General features: G+C 35.4%; 1 long non-coding RNA gene and 3 other non-coding genes across 4 annotated transcripts; 2 read left to right on the forward strand and 2 right to left on the reverse strand.

Moving 5' to 3' along the window:
* Window positions 1–832: 832 nt before the first annotated feature.
* LOC113114445 (uncharacterized) lies at window positions 833–2,559 on the forward strand. Its single transcript, XR_003293726.1, has 2 exons — window positions 833–869; window positions 1,588–2,559. It is a non-coding gene; the product is annotated as an uncharacterized LOC113114445 (long non-coding RNA).
* A 512-nt stretch (window positions 2,560–3,071) lies between these two features.
* On the reverse strand, window positions 3,072–3,212 carry LOC113114538 (U4 spliceosomal RNA). The gene has a single exon (XR_003293761.1). It is a non-coding gene; the product is annotated as a U4 spliceosomal RNA (small nuclear RNA).
* Window positions 3,213–8,021: 4,809 nt separating this feature from the next.
* On the forward strand, window positions 8,022–8,103 carry trnas-gcu (transfer RNA serine (anticodon GCU)). Its single transcript has one exon. It is a non-coding gene; the product is annotated as a tRNA-Ser (tRNA).
* Window positions 8,104–8,272: 169 nt separating this feature from the next.
* Window positions 8,273–8,413, reverse strand: LOC113114539 (U4 spliceosomal RNA). The gene has a single exon (XR_003293762.1). It is a non-coding gene; the product is annotated as a U4 spliceosomal RNA (small nuclear RNA).
* Window positions 8,414–19,061: the final 10,648 nt, after the last annotated feature.

The raw sequence follows: 19,061 nt of genomic DNA on the forward strand, positions 1-19,061 counted from the left end.
TGGTGGTAAATATCTCCAAACTGCGTGGTGTGTCTAAGAATCCAGTAGGCAGTATGTACGAGAAGCCTTATTTGCTGCTCTCCCTTTACTTAAAGAGGTTTGTGAGTTGCTTTCTCGAACCCCTGGGGGAAGAGACTTATTGGTATCTTGGCAAAAAGGGGTGGAGTCGTAAAGCTCGCGGTTTGGGTCAGTATTGATTCTGTTTGACGAGCAAGCTCAGCTTTTAAGAGTACAAAGAACATCAGTCCATAAATGATGAAAAATGCAGCAGGTGCTGGACAAAGTTCAAACTTTCTAGAGCGCACGTGTTTAAGCTTCTGCATTCGAAAGCTCAAACAAATGGAATATGCTTTGAAATTCTACGTGTTCAACTGTAGGCATATCTCAGCGTACATGTACAAAAATTAACTATACTTTGGTTTCCATGGTGAGCTTCGACATCACAGTGCTAAGAGGTCCTTCATGAAAACCACCCCAGCCCAGAGTCCAGTCAGGCACTCGCACAAGTGACGAGGTGGCCGTACCTTCCGGCGATCGGACTGCTGAACACTTCCTAACACTTCCTAACACATTTTGAATAAGTCCTAACACTTCCGAACTAATTCCTAACACAAGTACGAACATCACGTGGTCTATGTCCTAACAACTCCTAACCATCTCCTAACAGGTCCGAACGGGGCAAAACAGCCATTGGTCGAGCGGAGCAATACAGCCATTGGCCGAAACATAGTCACGTGCGAAACCACATGATTACAGTCAAAAAAGCGGAAGCGCGCGAATGATTAGTTTATTAATTTTAAGGCGAATTCATTATTATTTAAACATGGAGCATATTTTTATTCAGTTTGATGTTTTCAGATAACGTGGAGGTAAGTACAATAAAACACATAACATGAAAGCGAAGTACTACGTGACGTTAACTCTTTTTTCTAAATATGTTTATTAATCTGTGATTTAACATATGTAACGTTATATAATATGCTATGTTTGGGCAAGATTGTTATGTAAATCGAGGTGGCCTTTCATATTGCAGCATGTATTATTGTAAGTATTATATTAACAGTAGTATAGTTCTTTAAATTTGTATTTATGTCTTATAAAAATAATAAAATGTTCGATTTAAGCTTTTGTAAATTAAATATTGGTGAAAGTTTATATTATTATTAAGTTATTATTTAAATGTGTTTTTGCATACATACTTCTTCTTTTATAAAGGTCAGATTTTAAAAGTTTATTATAATTATATAAGTAATTATTAGTAGTATAGTTATTATAGTTTTTTAAATTTAAATATGTATATTTGCTTAATTTTACTGTATATATTTCTATTCTTAATAAACTATTTGTGATAGTTAAGATTATATATATATATATATATATATATATATATATATATATATATATATAAACATGTATGATTATTTCCTATTGATATTATTTTCTATTAAATAAATTATGCTGGATAACAATCTTTTAGAATAAACCTATTGGGTAGCAAACATATATGTAATTTGAGTTATTTTCATGTTTTTTATTTATATATATATATATATATATATATTCTTAAATATTATTATTGTTTCACAGATCTTCAACAGATCACTGGAACTGTCCATAGTCCCTGGCTGCTTCAAATGCTCCACCATCATCCCTGGCCCAAAGAAACCCAAGATAACAGGACATAATGACTGCAGACCCTTGCTGGATCCACTGCTCTTCTCCCTCTACACTAGGGATGCACTATAAATCACATGTGATTTTCATGCACATCTCGTCAGTAAAGCCGGTGTTGTTGATTAGTAGTAAATCTCCATCATGTGCTTTCAGATGGAGCAGCATTTACTACACAGAGCCGTAGTTCACTGACAAGCTATACAATATCACATTCATAATCGCAGACAATTTGTCTGAACATCAACAGAACCGGCTCTACTGATGAGATGCGCATAACAATCACATGCGAGTTATCGTGCTGCCCTACTCTACACCAATGACTGCACCTCTACAGACCTGAGGTCTTCGGACTGTCGAGAGGATTACTGGTGCTTCCCTACCCACCTTTCAAGAACGGTACACATCCAGAGTGAGGAAAAGTGCTTAGGAAATCACTCTGGATCCTTTTTGAACTTTTGACATCCGGTCGGCGATACAGTGCATGGAATACGAGAGAAACAAGAAGTTTCTTTTCCCAGAAAATCTGCCTAAGAAAATCTGCCTAATGAACAGTTAAAAGTCCCCCCCCCCCCATCGTGCAATAAAAATATGTGCAATAACCTTATATTTTATTTGTTACCACCCCATATCCTAGTACATCCCTACATCTCATTCTATTCCATTCCTATTATATCTATATCACAACTGTACATACAATATATTTTATATTTCAATTTGTTTTTCAGTTTTTTTATTTATATTCACATATGTGTATTTTTATTCTTGTGTTATTTGAATTGTCTTAGTGTTGTTGCTGTCTCTGTGTACTGAAAGCTTGTGACACTAAAACAATTACTATAGAGAATGCATGTCATATTTGAGCTTTTGGAATAAAACCTATTTGTGGAAATATGTTTTGAATGTTTTATTCTTTCAATTTTACAAAAAGGAATATAAGGAGTTGTTTTGTGATGAGGTAAAATGGGTATAAATATTGTCTTTTCTATAATTTGTTAGTTAAAATAATTGAAAAGGTGAAAAACTGGTTTGAAAGAAAAATCTATTTAATTTTTCAAGCTAATTTTCCAATTTTTCCTTCATTTTTCCCTTTCCCCTTCCTTTTTTCTCATTTTTTCTTTTCCCCCACCCATAGCAGTCCATTTTGCCCTGTTTTTGGCCGAGTGGTTAAGGCGATGGACTGCTAATCCATTGTGCTCTGCACGCGTGGGTTCGAATCCCATCCTCGTCGTTCCTTGCTCTGCTCGTTCATCTGCTCTGTGCATTTGGTGCACTTTCCTTTTGTTCCACGTTCACCTCATGCAGTGCGATCCAAAAGGGTTGATGATCTGAATCAGCTGTGTTAAATAACGGAAGTACTATTTAAAGGGACGAGACCTGTTCTTCAACAACACAATAAGCTTCAAAAGAAGCTGGTAAAAATTGCCAAGGCTGACTGTATTTCAAGTCATCCTGGCGGGGTATTGGGTAAAGTTTTCAACCAGCAATGATCGCGCCTCGGATGAGCCTCATAGGCTACAATATTGCCTCTGCGAAAGAATGGTGTCAAGGGTCGCGACCTTTCAACTGGACCCATGTGGACGTGGAACGACAGGGTGGTAATTGGCTCCAAACTGCGTGGTGTGTCTACGAATCCAGTAGGCAGTATGTACGAGAAGCCTTATTTGCTGCTCTCCCTTTACTTAAAGAGGTTTGTGAGTTGCTTTCTAGAAACCCCTGGGGGAAGAGACTTATTGGTATCTTGGCAAAAAGGGGTGGAGTCGTAAAGTTCGCGGTTTGGGTCAGTATAGATTCTGTTTGACGAGGCCCCTGGGGGGTTGGGTAGGATACTGACGAGTGCAGGGAGTGCAAGTTCTGAGGGAGGTCCTGTGTCAAATGTGCTACCATTTGCTAGACTCAGGTGTTCTCTCAAAACGGCAACGGAGACCAGAACGACAGAGGGCCACAATGACAAGCGCTTGTCTGAGGGTCATGAGATAGGAACAAGCTCAGCTTTTAAGAGTACAAAGAACATCAGTCATAAATGATGAAAAATGCAGCAGGTGCTGGACAAAGTTCAAACTTTCTAGAGTGCACGTGTTTAACCTTCTGCATTCGAAAGCTCAAACAAATGGAATATGCTTTGAAATTCTAAGTGTTCAACTGTGGGCATATCTCAGCGTACACGTACAAAAATTAACTATACTTTGGTTTCCAGGGTGAGCTTCGACATCACAGTGCTAAGAGGTCCTTCATGAAAACCACCCCAGCCCATAGTTCAGTCAGGCACTCACACAAGTGAAGAGGTGGCCGAGTGGTTAAGGTGATGGACTGAAGCTGGGGAACAATAGTCCATCAAAGACGGGGAAGAAGGGAACAAAAGAGGGAAGGAAGAAAAAGAGAAGGGGAAGAAGAGAAAGAAAAAATGAAGAAAAGAAAGGGTGAAATTTGACGTTTAAAGACGGATCTTCCTTAGCATGCGCGCAGTGATATATCTTCCAGTTTCTTCTTGCGGTAAATTCGCGCATTTATATTACACTGTTTTCTATTGCAGGTGCTCCCCTCGACTCGGGTTCGAATCCAGCTAAAGACAACTTTTTGTTTTATTGTTAATTGCTTTAAAGAAATGAAGTTTCAAGGTTAATTAAATGTATATATGTGCTTGTTTGATATTTTTTTTATTACATTTTAATACACCAATGGAAATGTGTTTTGTTATTATTAGTTATTTATTAGTTGTTGTATTATTTTTGTTATTAAGCATGTTATTATGTTTAGTTGTATTCATATTTATTTTAAGCATGTTATTAGTTGTGATTTTATTGATATTAAATCAGATTTTTTTTAAGGTTACATTCATTCAAGACACCTTTAAATCTGTCATTTTTAATTAAAAAATGATGCAAAAATAGTCATTATTATGCTTAAAAATGTCTGTGACAAATGACAAAGTGCAAATTATCTTTTTATAGGAATACGTTCTATTGTTGCAGTGTACTGATGAAATGTTTACTAAAGTACAAATAAAAAAGCAATCATTCTCTTTTTTTTTTTTTTTACAATTATGCCAACATAACAGTAATGAATATTAAACAAATTAAATTTATATAAGTTTTCAAAAAAAAAAAAAAAAAAATTAAAAGGGAAATAAAAGGAAAATAAATGTAGAAATCAAAACACATTTCTCAATTTGTTTTTTTTATTTATTGTACAATTATGCTAACAGAACAGTAATGAATATTAAATGAAGTTTTCAAACAATAAATTAAAAAGGTTAAAGTAAAAGTTAAATAGGATTAAAAAAGCAAGTTAAATAAAATAATGTTAGACACAAATATTAACAATAGTGAACTATATTTAAACAACTATATACACACAACAATAAATAAAAATATACAGTGTATACATTATTTGGGAGAAGGTTCTCCGGATTTACTCTAACCACTTTTCTTTTGTAATGTTCTCAGTCTGTGGACAGTATATACACCTTGCCCCTGTACTGGCTATGTCCCGTTGCACTGGTTTTGAATTGTCCACACTTCCTGCAAGTGTTTGCCTTGTAGGGTCTCTTGGGCATGGTTTGTGGAGCTGGCATCCTATGGACCGCTGACAGTCTTTGAACCATTTGTAGACCCTGGAACACTGGCACACCCTGAAACATCGACAAAAATATGGTTTTCTGGTATTAAAAAAAAAATTGAACAAGTTTAATAATTCGTACAGAATGGAACGTGAAAAGTGTCTTCATAGAATACTTTATGCCATTACTTACAGAGACAGTACTGCTTGGTATAGAGGCACAAGACACTGCTGCGCTGGGTTGGTCTTCAACATGAGAAGGTCTCCTGACCACACTAAGATTTGGCTTTGCTGCAGCAATGTGAGAGCCAGTAAATCTTGGTTTGGTAAATCAAAAATGTGAGAAGACAGAATGTGTTATAATAGCAAGAATTACGATTTATATTAATATTACTATTTTAAGTAAATGCAGGTTTTTAAAAACATTTCTTTCTGAATAGAAGTGTCATCCATATTTATTAGCAGTATTGATTCCTGAAATTACTACAAAGTATTTGCATGATGGAATAATTGTTAATGTGTACAGTTAATAATAGCCAGCGTCTATGTGGTATGTTACCTGAGATTGAGAAAGAAAGATAATGTAGCTTTAACACATGAGAAGTATTGAGAGAGATGCCATGAGGGACATGAGTCTAGTCTCAAGAGAGAAAGCAGACAGGTTACATTCTACATTTATCCTTGACCATGTGACTTAAACCAAATCTGAGATATTCAAACTGACCATTCAGCAGACAACAGGTGCCCCCACTGTACAAGAGGGGTGACAATTAGTAGGTCTCAGCCAGCATCTCATAGCATTCTTGCTTTTTCTTTTTTTCTTCATCTTACGTTCTGAACTTTCTTGAATTTTAATTGAGCACATTCTTAAGTGGTATTATTAAAAAAGTTAAATAGTAATTCTTACCATTGAAAATTGTGTTGCAACTCTTGCTTCCACAGGTGCAGTAGGCTGGGGCTGGGGCAGGGGCATGGGATGAGGCTGGGGGTCAGGCTGACTCTGCTCCATGGCCTTCTTTGCTGTTTCAGCAACATGAGGTTCTTCCACCACCCTTTGTGCTGGTCCAGTAGAGGCTTAAGACGGAAAAATAAAATAAAATAAAAAACCCTTAATACATAATTCAGAAAGAAACCTTTTCAGTAAATATACTAATGATACTAATAAAAAACATGCATTTCAGCACACCTCCAAGCAAGGTTGTTTGGCCACAAGACAGCATCTGACATTTCTCTATCTGTAAGCATTATAACAAATATAATGCACAATACAAGTGAGTCCCTTAAGAGAGCATAAAATACTTCATTAAATTCATATATTTATTCATTCATTCATTCATTTCTAGGACACAAGTCACATTTATCTTATATATAATGTTACAACTGGTATCTCTATTTAGAGGAGAAAGATACAAGACAGGAACATTTCTTAAAATACCTGCAACATTACATAAATGTCTATAAACAATTATTACACACTCTGGTTTGCACTGTTGAAAGCCATAACATAACACAACCATCACATTACATCGTTCAAATGAATGGGACCAGGTAAATGTTTGTTTTGAAGCCTGATGTGTTGTTCTCTTATGCAAATACACTAAACCAAGATACTAATAATGTTCGATTACGATTATTTTTTCTTTTTATACATCTATAATGTAAAGGTAACAAACACTCACCAATTGATAAATCTCGTACCACTTTTTATGTCGAACTACGCGACAATGACCCTTGTCATAGGTCACGAACTTGAGTAATTAACCTTTTTTACCTCTGACACGCCCCCTGGGGATGATGTCATTCTTTCGTACACCTTCGGCACGGTTCGGCAACTTGATTGACACCTGACTAGAAGCGCTGACCCCTCCACCTAGCGGTGAGAAGCGGAAACGTGCCGTCGAAATCCCCCTGCTCTTTGATTGGTCAAATGTCACGAATGTCAAGATAATGTTATAAATTGCGCTTTTTGATTGGCTGGAAATGTTAAGGCGCTTCGACGCGATTGGTCCAAATGTCATAGCGCTTCGATGCGATTGGCTGCGCAGTTCGACATTGCTCAACATTTCTGAAATTATGTCGGACTATCCTTCGTCAGCTAGGACTGCTAATCCATTGTGCTCTGCACGCGTGGGTTCGAATCCCATCCTCGTCATTCCTTGCTCTGCTCGTTCATCTGCTCTGCACATTTGGTGCACTTTCCTTTTGTTCCACGTTCACCTTATGCAGTGCGATCCAAAAGGGTCGATGATCTGAATCAGCTGTGTTAAATAATGGAAGTACTATTTAAAGCAGTGATCCTCAAATCTGGCTCGCGAGATTCTGTTTCCTGCAGAGTTTAGCTCCGACTCTAATTAAACACACCTGCCTGTGATTTTCTAATGATCCTGAAGACACTGATTAGCAAACTCATGCGCGTTTGATTAGGGTTAGAGCTAAACGTCGCAGGAAAGTGGATCTCGCGAGCCAGATTTGAGGATCACTGATTTAAAGGGACGAGACCTGTGCTTCAATAACACAATAAGCTTCATAAGAAGCTTATATGAAAAATGCAGCAGGTGCTGGACAAAGTTCAAACTTTCTAGAGTGCACGTGTTTAACCTTCTGCATTCGAAAGCTCAAACAAATGGAATATGCTTTGAAATTCTACGTGTTCAACTGTAGGCATATCTCAGCGTACATGTACAAAAATTAACTATACTTTGGTTTCCAGTGTGAGCTTCGACATCACAGTGCTAAGAGGTCCTTCATGAAAACCAGCGCAGCCCAGAGTTCAGTCAGGCACTCACACAAGTGACGAGGTGGCCGAGTGGTTAAGGCGATGGACTGCTAATCCATTGTGCTCTGCACGCGTGGATTCGAATCCCACCCTCATCGTTCATTGCTCTGCTCGTTCATGTGCTCTGCACATTTGGTGCACTTTCCTTTTGTTCCACGTTCACCTCATGCAGTGCGATCCAAAAGGGTCGATGATCTGAATCAGCTGTGTTAAATAATGGAAGTACTATTTAAAGGGGCGAGACCTGTTCTTTAACAACACAATAAGCTTCAAAAGAAGCTGGCAAAAATTGCCAAGGCTGACTGTATTTCAAGTCATCCTGGCGGGGTATTGGGTAAAGTTTTCAACCAGCAAAGATCGCGCCTCGGATGAGCCTCATAGGCTACAATATTGCCTCTGTGACAGAATGGTGTCAAAGGTCGCGACCTTTCAACTGGACCCATGTGGACGTGGAATGACAGGGTGGTAATTAGCTCCAAACTGTGTGGTGTGTCTACGAAACCAGTAGGCCGTATGTACGAGAAGCCTTATTTGCTGCTCTCTCTTTACTTAAAGGGGGGTGAAATGCTCGTTTTCACTCAATATCCTGTTAATCTTGAGTACCTATAGAGTAGTACTGCATCCTTCATAACTCCAAGACGTCTTTAGTTTTATTATATTCATAAGAGAAAGATAGTCTGTATCGATTTTTCGCGGAAAAACACGACTGACTGGAGGCGTGACGTGTGGGCGGAGCTAAAGTATCACGAGCGCCAGTAGGCTTTTGCCTTGAGAGCTTTTGGAAGTTGTGACATTACCGTGAGGAAAAAAAAACCATCATCCAAAACAAACATGGCTAACAATCAGATTCAGCCATTTATTTATGATCCAGAATCAGATCCGGAGGCTGAAACTGAACAAGAGCAGCAGCAGCAACGACTCGCTCCGAGCGGGGCTCGAACCCAGTCTCTGGCATGGGAGGCTGACGCACTAACAAGGAGGCAGAGATATTTTAAGCAGTTTTACTCACCACCTGCGGTTCCAACACACGATCGTGACCCTTTTTCGTTGGGATTGCATCATCCTTAAGAAATAAACGATACGCAAATCCGTCGTCAAACTGGGCCTTGTTTGTAAAACAAGCATCTTCGAAATGCAGGGTACAAACAAAAACACTTGCACAACTCCGTTGATGCTCTGTAAAAATAAACTCCATCCACTGGTCCCTTAATGCTGTTTTTTTTTTTTTTTTTTTTTGGTAATCTGTGCAGGGTTGTCTTGCCCTGGCAACCAAAAACACACTTCTTTTGTGACTTTTCGCGACGCTCTCGCTGTGATCAGTGAATGAATGTCTGTGCTCAGCCTCTCAGTGCTCTGCTATACGGGAGCGCGCGCTCTTCCGGCAGACGTGCCCTTAGGACCCTTATAAGGAAATTCCGCTGCATCTAACGTCACACAGAGCCATACTCGAAAAAAACTTTCCGAAACTTGTGACAAACCGGAAGGAGTATTTTGGGAATAAAAATACTCCTTCAAACGTACAACTTAATTTTTGAAACTTTGTCCATGTTTAGCATGGGAATCCAACTCTTTAACAGTGTAAAAAACTCAGTATGCATGAAATAGCATTTAACCCCCCCTTTAAGACTCTGTCACGTCCCTCTAAAATGGTTCATTCAAACACGCCCCACATCTCTACATCACTATGTGGAAATATTTGCGTAATGCCGCCCAGATGTTCACGCAAAGAAAGAATGCGTGGTTTCAGTAACACACTTAGTGTTGAATCAGTCATGTCAGGGAGATGTGTGTGTATCTATGTGAAAGCAAAAGCACTTTATTTGGCCTTCCGAAAGTAGATACATTTAGGCATTTAGAACTGCAATGCATTTTATGGACGACCGTTTCGTGTACCTAGGAGATGAGGTCATTCTGACTTTGCTACTGTAAGTATGTTTTGTTAATAGTTCTGCGTGTCGCGTGCATGTTTCATGTTGCACTTTGCCCAGGTGTTTTTGTGTCCTGAAGAATGGCTCTTATCAAATATTATTTGGCGAGATTTGTTTTCTTTGAATTAAATTAGGTGTTGTTTGCTGCTATGCCTTTAAGACTTCTATAAGTAAATGACATCTACACATGGAAATTAATGCAGTCCTTTGCTCCACTTTTAATCACAATGTACACTGTATTTTCATATTGAATTTAACTATCAAAAGATCACTGAAAATCATTGAAACAAGGAGGCAAAATGCAAACATAAACAAAGAGAGAGCCATCTGTTCAGACACAAAATGCAGAGAGAGACTATAAGTACAGGGCTATACAGTAAACCATTTAACAGAATAACTTAAACTAGATTTAATTTTTTTAAGCAAATGTGAGTGGAGTTCCTGTGCAAAACTAAAACAGTCTTTTCTCTAGATATGTTTCGGTGTCTTTGTGGAATTATAGACAAATTTCTGCCATATGTTAATTTAGAGTAACTCACATAATTGTTTCATGAAGTTAATGAAATGTACAAAGTTTGAAGAGACAAGTTTATTATTATTTTTTTTTTAATTTTTTTTCATATAATCATGTCAGGAGATATTTCTAATTAGACATTACAATTATACTACAAACAAATCAGCTCAACAGCACATTATAAAACAACTACAGAAGCACAAGCACATGCATGGTGTTTTAAACAGTGAAATATGTGGTCTTTTGAGCAGACTCATTATAAACAGAGGAAGAGAACAACAGTCTAACAGTCTAACAGTGATGAAAGACTTGTGGTTTTAACTCCAGCAGACTCTATCAAACCTACCCATATGTGAAACTAAAAATCACATTCCATCCGCTTGTCTGAAACATCACAAGTGCTTCAGCTAGTGGATCATATGAGATGTGTGCCACTTCACATCATGGAAACGATGTTATGTGCTTTCAGTGCTGCAATGACACTACAAAGAGCTTATATAAGGATTCAGTTTCATTATATTGGCAGCATTTATATCATTCTTCTATGCTAAAGAGTTGGGGAATAAAAAACCTAAACTACATCCACTTCAGAGATGAGAGTGCTGTCGGCTTCAGCTTGTTATGTAACCTTCCAAAGCCAATAAAATGGCATTCCCAGCTACAATACACTGTTTCATCATTACGTATTCAAAGAGTAACTCACCCATTAGAAAATAATAATTCAAATGAATCTGTGTCTCAAAGATTCAATGAGTACTGTGTTAAGATTGTGTTCTGTTGAGAAATGACCCATTTGAAGTAATTTTAATAGGGACATGAAGCAGTTCAAATATGACATAGATTGTAGATAGACTGTCAATGGTCCATTTGAGATACAGGTGGGGATAATGCACTTATAAGTCTTTGCTGTAAAGCAAAAAGGAAAAGAAGACGCGGCACGCACCAGTTGTTGAGAACATTCTCAGGACAATTCGGACATTGCGGTGAATCAGAGGTAAAAAAAATGATATAAAAACTGTTCAGTTTCTTGCACAGACCAATCATTTCATGTCTTTACACATAAATGTATTTTCACGAGCGGCAGGGTTTAATTTTTACTCTTATAGCCGTGATTCTCTTTCACCTCTATTATAGACTTACAGACTACAATGGTTTGAGTTAAAAATCTTTGTTTGTCTTCAACTGAAGAAACAAATTCACCTACATTTTGGAAGCCGATAAACATAACATTTATATTTATATATATATATATATATATATTATTGGCCATATCTTTATATAAAGTTGGATATCTAACTTATATCCGTAAAAATATGCTACAACTTTTTCCACTTTTGATGTTACTTCTAGGAAAAACTAAATATATATTATAGTAATTAAATATGACCTTAGTAATCAGGGCCATACAGCTGGGGTATGCAGGGCCTCAGTGCAGATTTCCTACTGGAAATTGTGCATTTACACAGTAGAAATAGAACAATTATACAAATGAAACAGTGCTTTATTGTTATTATTACTTTTTTTCAGGTTTGTTGGTGTTTAGGTACAGAAATTTAATAGTCAAATGTAAAATAGTTTTGCATAGTCTTCACTGTATAAATGAAATTAATTAATGAGATTAATCCTTGTTACAGCTACAAAGGTTATACAGGAGTGAGTGATTTTCTCTCTCTCTCTCTCTCTCTCTCTCTCTTCATGGATTAACATATAGGACACCGACCGACAGCTTGTAAATTAGAACTGGTCACTGACCTGTTTTTGAGGGGTCCGTGTACCTTCGTATAATTCGTTTTTTATTTTAATATTGAAATCTGAAAAATGAAAAAAACACACATTTTTATTTTTTTCATTTGTCCAAACAAAACAAAAAATCAAGACTTCTGCTTCGTTTTTTCGTTTTTACGTTCAGGGACAGAAAACGAATAAACAACTTGAATATTTGATCCCTACATGTGGGCGGTAATGAAACGCCCCCCTCCGCTGATTGGTCAACCAAACATTACAACATAATAATAGTCCTAAAAACGTAATAAGAGTCCTATGGATTCTTAACATGTTTATTTGTACTACATTTTATCTCTTTCTCTTCATCAAACAGCCAGATCAAAGAAAAGTTTGACACAAACCATACAGAGGCAGAGCCTTTTGGTCCTTTGGCACAGGGCTGCTTTATTATAGTGTCCACGTCTATCAAAATCTGCATGGTCTATTGGCTATTGTAAGGCTATTGTAGCGAAGTGCAGACCGCTTTCAGTTTATGTGAAGATCTAGTTATAACTTTTGTTTTAGACAATATGATGCATTTTGAACTATGAGGGAACTTAAAAAAAAGACATATATAAATAGAAATTAGCACATCTATCATTTATTACTTTTCTATTTTGAGTTTTATTCATAAAACACTTTATGCAAATTTCAGAAACCATTGGTTGTTATCCCAAATGTTTACCTTATGCTGTGTTCCAGACAACGCGGATACAATATAATATTTTTATTATATTATATTGCATTATACAAATAATATTATACTTTATATAATAATAATAATAATAATAATAATAATAATAATAATAATAATTATTATTATTATTATTATTATTATTATTATTATTATTATTATTATTATTATTATTATTATTATATAGCCTAGAGAGAGAGAGAGAGAGAGAGACAGACATTATTTTGGGGTACAGGTTGCTGGTTTTCGTGCAAGTCATTTATAGATTATCAATGTATAATTTTGAAGTATATTTCCTACATTATGTGTATTTTAATTTTTTCTGCCTTTTTACATTTTTTAATTTACGAATTCATTTAAAACAACTGCAAAAAAAACAGTAAAAAATGTACAATAAAGTACAATCAAATCCTTATAATCACATTGCACTTGAATAAAGTTGAATTTCTAATCTGCTGATTGCCCTGCAGGAGACCGCATAAATCTTTCTTCTTACAATTCTTCTTCTTTTTATTATTATTATTAAATAATTAGAAAGTGCAGAAAAAAACTAAAATACATCTAAATTAAATGATTGAACAAAAAAATTAATAAAATAAGTATTGTAGGAAATATGCTTGGGGGGTGGGGGGAGGGTTCTGTCAATAACTTGCTTACATGCAAGAAAAAAAAAGCTGAAAATCACGTTTCTCTCTCTCTATATATTTATTATTATTATTAATATTATTATTATTATTATGTAAAGTATAATATTATACACTATACCATTATAATATAATATAATATAATATAATATAATATAATATAACATAATATAATATAATATAATATAATATAATATAATATAATATAATATAATATAATATAATATAATTGTTATTATATCTGAGTTATCTGGAACGCAGAGATATTAGGTAAACATTTCAATAAACGATTGTGTAGGCCTACTACAATTCCGAGCCATTCTATAAGATGACATTTCATCACTTGACAAACGGATAGAGAGCTCCTAAGTAGCACTTTAAAGCACTGCTACGTGCGGCTGTGTTAAGTGCATTTTTGGGAAACGCACATGAAACAATAATGGACGTTCGTAAAATGACTCGTAGAAAATGGTCTTCAGCGCTAAAATCGATCGTTATTGAGAAACGCAGCCCAGATTAACAACTGGCTTGACACAAACCGTACCAAGGCAAACCCTACAGAACTTTCTTTTGTGTAGGCATAAATTATGCAACCTACCAGTGAAACATTTAGTTTATCATGTAAATATGAATTTACTTCGCAACTGCACTCACAACACTTTGTGCACTGCAGCGCGGGGAGAATGTAAAGCTCAGAACACTATTCATTTATGTGAACATAGGTAGTTTAAGACAAGCTGAGTTTATTTAATTCATATTGGGTACTGGCCATCTAACTGATAGCACAGAACATTTTTATTTTCGCTGCCCACTTCACAGAACCGCTGTGTGACTCACAGTATGAGCACAGAATGGTGTATCTTTCCTTAAAGAATCACAGTCTTTGAAAGATCCATTATTATAGACAACAATTCACTGACTAATCATTATAGACAGCAACTTGATTTTATTTCTGAATCAGTTAATGAAGCATTTTGAACGAATAGATTGAATAAAAGGCTTTTTTATTAACACAATGAATTACCGCCATCTAGTGGTGATATTACTTTCATAATTCAAGTATCATTTTCATTTCATAAAAAAAACAAAAAAAAAATTGTTCATATTTCTGTATTAAAAATGTTGTATAAAACATTAATCTTAAATCATTATACATTTGTAATTGATATGTAAATGCCTGTCTGATCAGCATTAAACTTTAAACACATCTATAAAAGTATCTTCAGACACAGGGTCTATATCTCTGAATACTGATTTAATTGGTAACAGCCTATTGTCATATTATTCTAATGTTTTTTATGTAAAAATTTAACATTTAATATGACATACAAAAGGTAAAATGTAAAATGTAAAAAAAATAAAAATAAAACAAAAAACAACAACTGAAAACCAGGTGCCCCTTATGGGAAAGTTAATTTCTGACACTGATCTATGGTTTATTGTTCGAAGTGTTATTTCAGGGTTTTGATATGTTCTTATAACTCAAATGTGTTTACATTCAAATCATGACGTCGAATTCACATTTCACTAAATTCAATCACTGGAACAAGCACTCTGACAAACCATTAGTCCCATCCTAGTGGGAAAGCAACCTATGATTTCCGTAATTTGCATAAAGTGCTCTATGAATAAAACTCAAAATAGAAAAATAATATATGTGCTAGTTTATATTCATATCTGTCATTTTATTTAAGTTCCCCGATGGTTTAAAGTGACGCATATTGTCTAAAACAAAAGTTATGACTAATGTTACATGTTCACATAAATATGCGCTTCGCTACAATAGGCTATATTCTCCCCGTGCTGTAGTGCGTCGTGCAGCTTTGCCAGACAGATTTTGATAGGTGGGTACTATAATAAAACAGCCGTGTGCCAAAGGACCAAAATGATGAAGAGAAAGAGATAAAATGTAGTACAAATAAACATGTTAAGAATCCATAGGACTCTTATTACGTTTTTAGGACTATTATTATGTTGTAATGTTTGGTTGACCAATCAGCGGAGGGGGGCGTTTCATTACCGCCCACATGTAGGGATCGAATATTCAAGTTGTTTATTCGTTTTCTGTCCCTGAACGTAAAAACGAAAAAACGAAGCAGAAGTCTTGATTTTTTGTTTTGTTTGGACAAATGAAAAAAATAAAAATGTGCAGTTTTTTCATTTTTCAGATTTCAATTTTACATTAAAAAACGAATTATACGAAGGTACACGGACCTTGAGGATACTCATCAAGATCAATTTTTGATCTTCATTTTTGAAAGTATTTGTTCGTTTGAGTTCAATAAGGTTTGTAAACATGGACATTATTTTTACTTCCAAAAACTCCTTGTAAGGGGCGAATAGAAATCCAGCATTATCATGGAAAATCCCCCTAACATCTGAAAGATGGTATGACAAAGATTTTGCTTTCCTCAGCGGACATTCAAATTAATGTTTTATTGTGAATGAGATTAAGCTGAATAATGAATGCTGAATCAGATGCAGGTAATCAGCTGTTTATTTAAAGTTTGATATATATGTATATATATATATATATATATATATATATATATACAGGATATCCTACTTTTTTCATGTGCATACAATGTACTTACAGGTACAATATCTAGAAAATATCTTCTTGATTTTGTATCACCACTATATGACACTATATTATAACCTAGCTCTAATATGCTAAATACTATTGTAAGGCAAGATATTAAGATATTGTAAACAGTAACTTTCTGTAAAGTAGCTTTGAAACAATTTTTATCATGAAAAGTGCTATACCAATACATTTGATGTGAATCTTAACTTTAATTGGTTTAGTGCACATGGTTTTTTAACATTGTGTGAACATAATGGAACGTAAGTCTCAAATTACCTGTGGTGTCACAGCACTTTCAAAACAGTGATACCGTAATCAGGGGATTATTTAGTGTTTTGAGGCCCCCATGCACACGGTCCCATGGGGCCACACTCAGTTGCATGATTTGCATGGTGACTAAACATGCTACTGACTTTAATTATCATTTCAGGCTATGTAGTTAATATCATTGGACACTGAACTATAATTAGGAAGCAGATTGTATCCTACAAGTGGACATCTTGTGTATTCGGTCAGCTCTTGGCAGTCATACAAGAACAGCTCCAGTGTATTTGAACTGGGGATTACTGAAATTAATTTACAAACTCACATTTCAAAACCATGCAGTATTTAAATTAGCAATAACACCTGACTCAAAAGGCATCATACATGTTGTTGTTGTTGTTTTTTTTACCCACAAATAACACTAAAATACAGCATACTAGAGTTCCAATATTGGGTCCCCCAATTTCTTACATTGTAAATCAAGTGTTCTGTCTCAGTAATAATGTCAATGTCTGAGTCCTGTCTTGCATGATGACTGTTCACACATGAAGCTAGATTAAATGTAATGGAATAAAAATAAAAAAATAAATAAATAAATAAAAATAAAATAAAAAAAAACAAAAAAAAAAAACACTGAGATGGAATCTAAAACGGTATCCTTAGTTGAAAGGCAATTAATGCACAATATAAGTGAACTGCCCTTGAAGAGCCCCCTAAAACAAAGCAAGTGTGAATCAACTTTAAGAGTGAGAGGTCTGCATGTTGCAGGTACAAAAGCAATTCAATACACAATAATGTGCATGATGCAGTCCTTTATTATTTTATTTTGTATTTTATTTTAATAACTTTCAGCTTTTAGCTTGTGTTTAGTCTACCTCCTGCATTTGGCCAATAGACATTTATATTTAGTCTATATTCATTATTTTTCACCTGTCTGAACCTAACTGTTGTCTATAATCAAGTCAAAAATATTTATTTAGAATTATCTAATATTTTTGGTCAGAGAAGGGTTTGAATATGTGTTATTGCACAGTGAGCTTAATGTGCCAATTCAGGGACCCTTAATAGTTTTTTTCATGTCTGTTTATGCAAACAGATGTGCACACAAAAGACTCTTCAAAATCATGATTTTTCCTTTGTAAATACATAATCAGAAAACATGTACAGAGTGACTTGGTGCTAATTAAAAGCCTATAGTGAGATTTCATTTCACAAACTTAATATATTTATCAAATGGTCTATCATATTTCCTCAGTGAAGATAAGCCAGAAGGTATGAGTGGCTGTGTACACTGAGTCTGTGTGCTTTAATTAATAGCCTCAGGGTTTGGGAGCTGAGATCATACTAGATCTCCAGAGGAGAGAACAGTTAATTAGAAAATGTGAATATGTATCAACTGTTTTACAAATAATAAAAGCTGACAAGCCCTACATGTCGTTTCCATAAGATTGCTGATATATGTACAGTATATTTAATTGTATATAATAAAACTTTGCATTGCAATATCTTCTGCTGCACAGCGACTTCATTCATTCTCTATAATACCAATATATATTATTACAAAATGGAAAATAAATAAATAAATAATAATAATCAGATTGTTTAGCCTATAACTTTTTAACATTTTATATTGATGTAATAGTGTAGATGTAAGCAAAGTCTCTATTTAAACTAAGTGCAATTAACCAGACTTATTGGCAGAGGTGATTTACACTTACTCCACTACTACAAAATCCATAAGAAACCCATCCAGCAACAGCTATAGAGGCATGGAGAGTAAGAGCAATGTAATTAGCTTTTGACCCAAGACTGAATCCACCTGTTTCTGATCCCATTTTTCTATCTTTTCCTATTGTCAGCTTGTAAGTGTTTATTTAAAATTACAATGAAGAAAATATTCCAAAAGTAGAAATAAATTGCTTAACAGGTATTTAATAGGTTTTCAATTGAAATTGGATGTTGTGTCCTCACATTGGTCAGGCGGGCTGAGACATCAACTGTGACTCATATTATTACCGTGCTCAAAGATTAACTCCAACCCTAATTAAACATACCTTAACCAGCCAATCAAGGTCATCATTCTAATTAGAAACTTCCAGGCAAATGTGTTGGAGCTTGTTGAGGCTAAACTCTGCAGGATAGTGGCACTCCTGGAGCAGGATTTGCCTCTCCTGGGTTAGGGTTGGGATCAAACTGAGGCAGTGGTGTCCTAATATCCTGCTGGAAGGCCACCTCCAACCCCAATTAAACACACTTGAACCAGATGATAAAGGGCATACTACAGTAGAAAATTCAGGGCAGGTGTGCTGAGGCAAGTTGGAGCTAAACTTTGAAGGACATTGATCACTCAGGACTGGCCTTTATTAAGTATAATCATGTGCTGTAGTAACTGAACTAAATATTTTCAATGGATTTTATGTTTTTTATTTTTATTACATACTGTTTGGAAACATATGACAATACACCAAGGTGCAAATAGTAGGCCTCTCTGCAACTAAGTGCAAATAGCCTTTGCCATATGTGAGTTGTCTGAGTCAGTGGTTCTAAGCTGGTTTTGTTTCATGACCCAGATCTGGTTGTGGAATGGCACTGGCACACACACATATTTCACATCCCCATTCCCTCTACTCTCGATATAGCACACGGACATTACATTCATTC

Source organism: Carassius auratus, chromosome 14 (genome assembly GCF_003368295.1).
Source record: "Carassius auratus strain Wakin chromosome 14, ASM336829v1, whole genome shotgun sequence".
NCBI lineage: Eukaryota > Metazoa > Chordata > Actinopteri > Cypriniformes > Cyprinidae > Carassius > Carassius auratus.